Here is an 8,939-nt window from a genome sequence, read left to right on the forward strand (position 1 = left end):
CATCCCCCTCAAAACCTTCTGGTGGAACCAACCTTAGAGCCCTGGGGGAGGCCTGGGCCGCACGGCAGCCCAGGAAGATACCAAGGCAACAGCATGTCGCCCTATGTTTCAGCAAGGAATGGCCACGTGTCTTTGATCCTTGCATGTCCTTCTGGCTACGAGGGTTAGGGAATGGTCGCGGTCTATTTCTCCTTTCGGAGAGGGCTTGCAATAGAGGAAGCATGATCTCTGGCATTCAAAATTAAAAAAACTGGGGTACCTCCTGAGAGCGCTGCTCAGTTATTGCAGCCACAATAGTCTTTACCTGCAAGCCGAGATGTGTCTCCATAGTTATGCCTGTCACCGGCCTTATCTGAGAGCAGCATGAGATAGTCCTGGGGCTGCTGAGCTCGGCGATATATAAAGTTTAGTAGAATATTCCGTCTGGACTTACAGATCTAGATAATGCTTTTTAACCTAATGCATATTTAATTTTGAATGAAACGGTTAAACTTTCTATCAGTTTTATTAAAAAAATTGTAAGTGGGGGATGGGAATTCAAAAACTCCACTTATCTGAAGGACTTTGCACACAAGTACTTGTGGTTTGAGACTTGTGGCATCTGAACAGGATATATAAGGGCTGCTGTCTCTCCATCAGTGTCAAGCAAGTAAGAACAAGAAGCGATGTGTGGCGCGGAGGCCGACTGCAGTGCATGCTGGGTACAATCGCTTTTCAGTTAATACAAAGACGTCAAAATGTCACTGTCCCTTTTGTTTCTTTTTGAGGGGAAACGGTTGACTGGACAGGTTTTGAGAACAATACACGAGCAGATAATATGTCTAGCAGTATGCAGACATATTGAGAGGGGACAATATGGGCCAAAGGGTCGCCATCTCCGACAGATTTTGGGGTAATTATATAAATATAATATACGGTATATGCCATGAAGCCCTAGCAAGTGGTGGGCCAGATTTATAAAATGTAGGGTATTTCCAACTCACACTTTTTTTGACATATCAATTGGAAGTTATAATAGTCTGATTGGTCAGGATCTGTCCACTTGGACCCAACTTGATCCCAAGAACAGGGGTGCGTGCTCACTCGACTGTTTCCTGTATGTGCAGCCCCTTCTCCAGGTACAGGCAGCGGACATCCCCATTCTCATGATTGGCTGGACCCCACAATCAGCCCTTTATGGTATATCCAGTTCATATGTCATGAAAGCCCATGGTGGGAAAACCCCTTTGATAAATATTTTCCCATAAGATCAAAAACGTCCTAATAATTATAAATCACTGAGCCGTCTTCTTCGGTCAAGTAGTTAAAAAGTTCAGGTCACGTGTTTCTTAGTTATATCTGTTTCTTGAAAACCTGTGTGATAAACAATATGGCCACCGTCACAGCAACCACATTAGTTGTCACTCAACCTTTAGACCTGATTGTACGAGCTAGTTCCCAAGCTAGTTTTAAGAGATGCCTTACCAATGGGAATTTTTATCTGTCAGGTACCTGTCTTACCGAATTTTACAAAACATATGCGAAGGGGCATATATAGAAGTGAGGGAGCCCCATAACAAAAATTAAAAGGGGACCCCATTCTGGTGCTGGTTAATATTATCACATCTCTTACCACATGGGATAGGGGGACTTGTTTTCCCCATCGCCTTTCCATGGTCTTTTGGTTAAAGGGGTATTTTCATCTTAAACGTTTATGATATATCCTCACCATATAAATGTCTGATAGATGCGAGTCCCACCTCTGGGACCTGCACCTATATCCTGAACGAGGTCCCCGACTCTGTCCAGTGTGGTAAGGCATCTGGGTGGTGAATCAGTGCAATAGGGGACGGGAATTACAGATACAGCCGAGCTCGCTGAGCTACACTGTTTCCGTAGCTCCTATAGAAGTGAATGGGCGTTACAGATACAGTGTACCACAGCTGTTTCCTTCTCAGCACTGATTCTCCGACTGGATGCGGCAGCCATCTGCTAACTCACCAGGTGGGATGGTGTCGGGGGACCAGTTTGGTAGATAGGTGCAGGTCAGCATTAAGGCCTTGCTCACACAGTGCAGATGTTATGCAGATTTTGCATGCATTTTTTTTTAAGCCAAAACCAGAATTGGATCCAGGAGATGAGACACTTTAAGGCCTTCCTTTTATATATTTATTTTGTTTAGGTTCCATTCCTAGTTTTGGCTTAAAAAAATACCTGCAAAATGTGCAGCAAATCTGAACAAGGCAAATCCTGTGGTTATTATGCCATAAATATCTAAGATGGGAATACCCCTTTAATTCCCTACACCCCTGTTTGCTGATGTCATAGGGCCTGTGGAGAGGGGTTCCCTGCAGCGGTTCTTGCCACCAACTGGGATGCAGCCACTGGGGTGCCCAATAGCAGCCGCATCTGCTGCCTCTATAGTACGTATACCCTTGATATAAGAAGTGCATCTCTTGCTAATGATTTCCCTTCCATCTGTAACACAGACCTGATGACATTTTATTTCAAGCTAACGTTGCGTCTTCTGCAAACTATAAGCTCAGCAGGAGCTAAAATCATATATTACAGATTCCTACCTCATTGTTTGTATTAATTAGCATTTACTGCATGTGAAACAATCAAAATAAGTCCCCAGTGTTTATGTTGGCGCCTGTTATTTTTTAAGGTCACTGGTTTTGCAGCGGGAGGAAATCAGGTCTCAGGGGCTACTAGAAACTGCAAAGAAAGTTCTTGTTTTCATACAGATAAAGTCTGTCCTGTCTGAATGTAAATAAAAGCCTATATTTTAGCAATGGTGCCCGCTGTAGCAAAGGTTATCGAGTGATCTCTGTAGAAAAAGGACAAACAACCTATTTATACTGGTTACGGAAGAACATGTTTATATCTGCTGTTCAGCAGTCACAGCAGAAACTATGCAAATCCCCTTTGTCCTTAAACAACCCCTGGTGTGGCTGCAAGAGGCACTGAGAACGGCGCAGTGTCGGAGTTAATGAATAGCTGTGTACTGCGCTCCAGGCTGTAGCTGGGAATATCTGATCAGAAACTGCTCGTCTTACAGTCTATATATGGGGTCCAGGATCCAATCTGTACAATATACTTCACTAAAGTGCAGCTACGCATTTCGAGCGTTTTTGCAGAACATATTCCAAAATCACTTTAAAACGTATTCTTCGTATGAGGAAAAGTTAAAACATTTTCCAATATATTTTGTGCACCAATTCCTTACAGTTTTCAAGATCTCTGCTTTGCGTGGTGAATCACAGTTTTGCCCGTGCAGTTTCGGCAGGTGTTTAAGATAAGAACATTGGAAAAGCAAGGCCATCGACTGTAAAACCGAATGCTGTTGTAGTTTTCGACCGCCGCATGACCGCACATCGACCGAACCGATGTGACCTAAATGTGTCGTCTTACATTTAGGGTAGCGGTACACCTGGTGGTAGTGTGCCAGCCACTGAAAAAACATGTGGTAAAACTGCTTGCCATCTTAAAGTGAATCGGCGTGGTTTTTCCGAAAGTGGCTTTTGCCTGCACGTCTAAAAAATATGTAAAAAAGATGTGTGGCCAAAATATGCTCATAAAAACATAATAGTGGTGCCATATAAACGATATTAATACTGTTGCAGGGGTGCCTGGGAAATTAAAATTTCCTTCAGTTTTCATTAGAATATGTCAGCAGACTACAGAACATTGGATGTCAGTATTTAGCCTGGTGATGGGCAGCCGTGAGATGTTTGAGTTTCTCCTACAGACAGGGCAGGTGGCGACTCCATCATTACCGGGTGCCAACAGAAGGCGCAGTCAGCTTTGTGAAATCCACCAGTGTTCATAAGAACGAACCAAATCAATAACATCACACACAATGAGAGGCAATGAGTGTCTTTTACAAACTTTTAACACCCCCACGAGTACATATGTTGTCATTAGCATATTTTAGCATAAATCTTTTCGTTTTCAGGGAAATGCATGAATGTGCGCACCGGTTAGCGTGTAAAAGTTCATATAAGCCCTTTGTAATTTACCCACATTCCAAAAATGTATTCTGATTTGTGGGACCAATTTTTTTCGGGTAGGGGGACGCAACTGAAATATATCAGAGGTATTTACAAAATTGTACTTGTATATGCAGATCATGGTGCTGAGGTGTAACTAGAAGATCCTGGGCCCCATTGCAAAAACTGTAAAAAGACCCCCCTTATCTACCATGTGGGATTTATAATACTGGTGTTTTCTTATGTGGCAGAGGGGCCATTGGGCCCCTTTAGGCAGGGCGGGGTGCGACTGCTTTCTCTGCACATTTGGCTACGACCATATACCTACGACCTTGCCGGGGTGCATTATTGTTTGTACAGTAACGTCCATCTCCACTACAGTAACTACATACGCATCATTTGATTTAGTTAGTATTACATATTATTTCCCGTCTCGCTCCCCTCTTAGTACATTCTTCATGCTGCGTAACAAGCACTTGTCTAGACACGTGTAGAAGTGGTCACAGAAATCCTATCTGCTATACAATACACTGCCTCTCCAGGTTACACAGACTTGTTTTAGGCTCCTCCCCTTAGACTGCAAAATATATTAAAAGGTCTAAAGCAAGCAAAACAAAAGGGAAATATACAGGAATAAGAAACATTTTTCTGCTATTTACTTACTGAGCGTTAAGCTTGGCGGAGAGGGAGTAAGAGGACTTTTCTAATACAAGTTATAAATAATATGCCCCCTCTCTATGGCGCCCACTGACCTACATGTAAACATTGCAGTGGCGCTCAGGTCCATACTTGCCCAATCCCTCCCTGCTCCCACTTTCTGTGCATTGTATGGGATACCTTTCTAACAAGGACATATATAGAGCAGATAGGAACTCGTTGCAAAATATGGGACCACCTTGGCAGCTGCTAGCTCGATAACGCTTGGTTACCTCGTTTCTCATCTACTTGCTGCTTTCTAACACTATCATTATTGGTAAATCAAACAGAAAAGCCTTTGTGAACCGCAGACGGGGAGCGAAATAGAAGAAATTCACTGGAAAAGCAGATCAACCCTACTAATCAGATTTATTTTTTTGTAAATCGCAGGATTATTTACTTATATACAGAAGCAAGTAAATCCTGAACGGTGCCGATTTAGGAATAATGCCAACCTTAACGATGGATTGGACCTTGAGTCTGGAAGAAACCAAGCTATAGCCCCCTAGGAACCGATGACCTACAGCAAAGGCGGCTTCCAAGGATTTTTAGGATTTGAAGGCATAGATTGAAGTCTCTGGGGGCCTACCACTTATCCTCCAATGTATCATATATCACCATATATATCAATATCACCTGGTGATCTACATAAGCTTCACAAATAAAAGGTATTGTCCTCCTCATATCAGTAACTATAACATCGGTATTGTAGTTCTCCAGTGTGTGTGTGTATGTATGTATATATATATATATATATATATATATATATATATATATATATATATTTATATATTTACCACTGATGTATTTCAATGGTTGTGGCAACAGTGGAAATTTCGGTGGCTATCCAATATGTAATCCTCCCCCCTTCTCCTGCTGAGTTGCTAGGACTGGACTGATGGGGTTAAGTCTGTTGCTCAGTTTCTGATTCTATTCTTGTCTTCTGTTTGTATGGAAAACATTTTCCGTGTCGCAATAAAGAGATAAGCAAACATTCGAGCCCCGGGCGGAACGTTACTAAGCAAGCGTTCCCTATAATGTGCAGGTAATGTAAGGATACATTTACACAGCACTCCATGACAATAATCGCCCTTTTTCTGTATAAAGAGCTCATGGATCACAAACATCTGCCTCAAGGTGCAGGTAAAGTCGACGGCTTTAATGGGTTTTGCTTGTATGGATGTGTCTCGCCGTCAAAGATACAGCTCGCTTCAGTACATTACTAGTCTTATTAGTAAATTCATTCAATTCATGCCATCTACTCCAGAACCTCGGTTTAAAAAATGCCATGATGACCGACCCCCATCTTTGGCGTAGAAGGCTGAGCATCTGCCCCGGGAAAGCGACATGTAACAGCACACCACCCAACAGTCCCGTCTTTCACAAGACAGTCCCACAAATGGGACCACAAAGAGGTGGGGCTGATGCAGATCTTTATATAATGGGAATTTCCAGGCAGTTTTTGGTATTTCCATGTGTAACAGGCAGGCCTTAAAGGGTCTGTCCACAACCGGGCAACTGGTGGCCTATCCACCGGTCGGTGCGGGGTTCGGGTGTCGGACCTCCACAGATCAGTACATAATCTGTGGGGGTCCGACACCCGAACCGATCAGTCGCTCTGGCTGACTCCGGGCGCCAGATGACCCACCAGACGTCTATGCCGGAAGCAGTTGGCTCCGGTCATGGAATAGTGACCGAACTGCTGTTCTATTATAGCAAATAGGAGCAGAGCTGAAGTTCGGCAGCACAGCCGCTATGCAATGTATAAGCAACTGCTTCCGGCACCGTACACTGCATAGTGTGCAATAACATCCGGTGCCCGCAGGCAACCGGAGCAGCTGGTCAGTGCAGGGTCCGGGTGTCGGACCCATACCTGTCATATACTGATGACCTAGTCATCAGTTGTCCGTAGTGGACAACCCCTTTAAAGTGTCTCGGATCTGAATGTTGGAAAGTATGCAACAGGATTTTACTTAATTATTTAGTTTATTAAGGCTATGTACAGACTACCATCGGCGGCTTGGTCGGCAGCCCCAGAAAATTCTTCCTTTAAAAAGGCTGAAAACCACTTCGGAACCTGACGGACACCATTGTATATTATTAGGGTCCGTCGGGTGCTTGTGGTACCCGTTGTACGATGGAGCTTGCAGAGCATTGTGGCTTCCGAAACATTGAATGAATCAAGGACGTAGAGGCAGAGAAGGATCGGCTTTGGGAGCCAAGGCTTGTTTTGTTCCGTCCCCTTTACTTCTGGGTAGCTAGACCCCGAGCAGGGCTCCCCTCTCCAGAGAAACGGCATTATTAGCAAGCAAGGAATTGGCCCAAGGATTATGGAAAGGGCTGCCAAACGCCACGCCCTTTTGTCCTGGGTGACAAAACCTGGCGGCATAATATGGGGCCCATTTTCATCTTTGCTATGGGCCACCCTCTCTTCTATGTATGCCACTTTAAAAAACAAACTATGGTATTTTGCTACAATAACAACCATTTTTAAGAGACAGGTGAAGCTATTGTCCACAGTTACTCTGTTTTGCTTCTTTTTTGGACAGCGAGCGACGTTCTGACTTCCTGTCTTGCCTGTCAGGAAGTTTCACTCCTATATTTAATATCTAGAGTTGATTTTTTTTTTTTTTTTTAGAAGATTGAGCTGAAGGTACATAGGATACGCAATTTTGTGACTGCTTTAAAGGTGACGCCACCCAAAAAAACAAAAACACCCTACTTGGCTAGACGATGCTTGGTTTATCGGGGCAGCTCGAATTAGGCAGGGTCACACAGTGGTTATATTTGTTTGCCTTTCCATATGTCCTATAAGGGCTTATACATGGCTGTGACTATAGCCGTAGCAGCTGCTATTGTGCCCAGGGTTTGAGAGTGCCCCCTCCTATGCAAGAACATTGTTCCTTTTTGTGGGGAACAACAAGATGGTGGCTTTCCGCTATCTAATAATTCCCTTGAATTATTTCTTCTTATCCTGCTGTTTCAGTTTCCTGTCACTAGGTAGTGGGCCCCATCTCATTTTGCATGGGGCCCTATGAATACTAGATACGCCCCTTGGCTTATGGACGTAATGAAGGGTGGGTTCACCTAATTGGGACCCTTCTATTTACAAGACCAAAGAGATGCTGCAAAGAGCATTTATCACTCTGGAGGACCGCTGGCGTCTGTGTATTACATGGACACCCACAATAGATGTCATGTAGTGCTTCATCTCCCTGTTGCAGGAGGGAAAATTAAAAATTACTGAGCAGTTCTTGATAAAAGAAAAATGGTCTCAGTTGCAGGACTTGTACAGAGCTAAGTGGAGTAATATTTGGTTGCATCTTGCTTAACCTCAAACTCAATCTTCCCTGGATTGGATCCTTTAATTCTTAGTGGGGTCTATATCTTCATAACTGGCCGATTGCCATCTAAGATCTGCGGTAATATAAGACAGATTCAGTAGACCAAGGCTTTTAATCCAATACAATTCTGGCTCCTATTATTCCCGAATAAATTTGCCGCCAATGTTGGCAATGGCTGGAAAATGCTGCTAACATTTCGGGGCAAATTAACTCTACTCCAAAAGGAAGAAAACCGTCCCTCAAGTGCCACTACTAGATAGACCGTTCTCTTCCTTCTGAAGGGAAGCTAATTTGCATACTTTTCCCATGGAGCATTGCCTGTACTACACCAGCTGGATCTCCATAAGGAGAACCAGTACCTTCCAAGAACAAAAGTTTGAGGCAAAATATAACAACCAATCACATGGCATTTCCATTAGCTGGGGTCACATACCAACATTTTGCCCACAATCAAGTCCAAAGACCCTATAATTAATTTTGACATGATCTTCTGAGACGGCTATTTACACATATCAATATTTTTTGTAGGAATAACTGTTCCCAGCAAACACGATGAGACCTTTTTTTATCACAAGAGGGACAGGGGCGGTATATATTTTTTTATAGGATGGATCATTCTCCGAGCCGATCATTGTTGCAATTTTTCTTCTTAGGTTGGTTTTGCGCCCAGCCTCACTTTCCCAGGGTGCATAAAAGCTACAGTCATTTCTCACATGGTGGATGTGGCTCGCTGCAAGTTTTGCATCTGAATTTGCTGTAATTTAAAAAGACTTCTACTGTGTATATGTGACAGGTGCACTTTAAGAAAGCGGGCACCGCCAATCGTAATAATGAGAAAAAATTGACAAAGAAAGTTAAATAGCTCCCATAGCAAGACAGGCAGCTGCAAAGTATATTACCCTATATTTCAATTCATTTGCTAAAAAGG

Source organism: Rhinoderma darwinii, chromosome 3 (genome assembly GCF_050947455.1).
Source record: "Rhinoderma darwinii isolate aRhiDar2 chromosome 3, aRhiDar2.hap1, whole genome shotgun sequence".
NCBI classification, from domain to species: domain Eukaryota; kingdom Metazoa; phylum Chordata; class Amphibia; order Anura; family Rhinodermatidae; genus Rhinoderma; species Rhinoderma darwinii.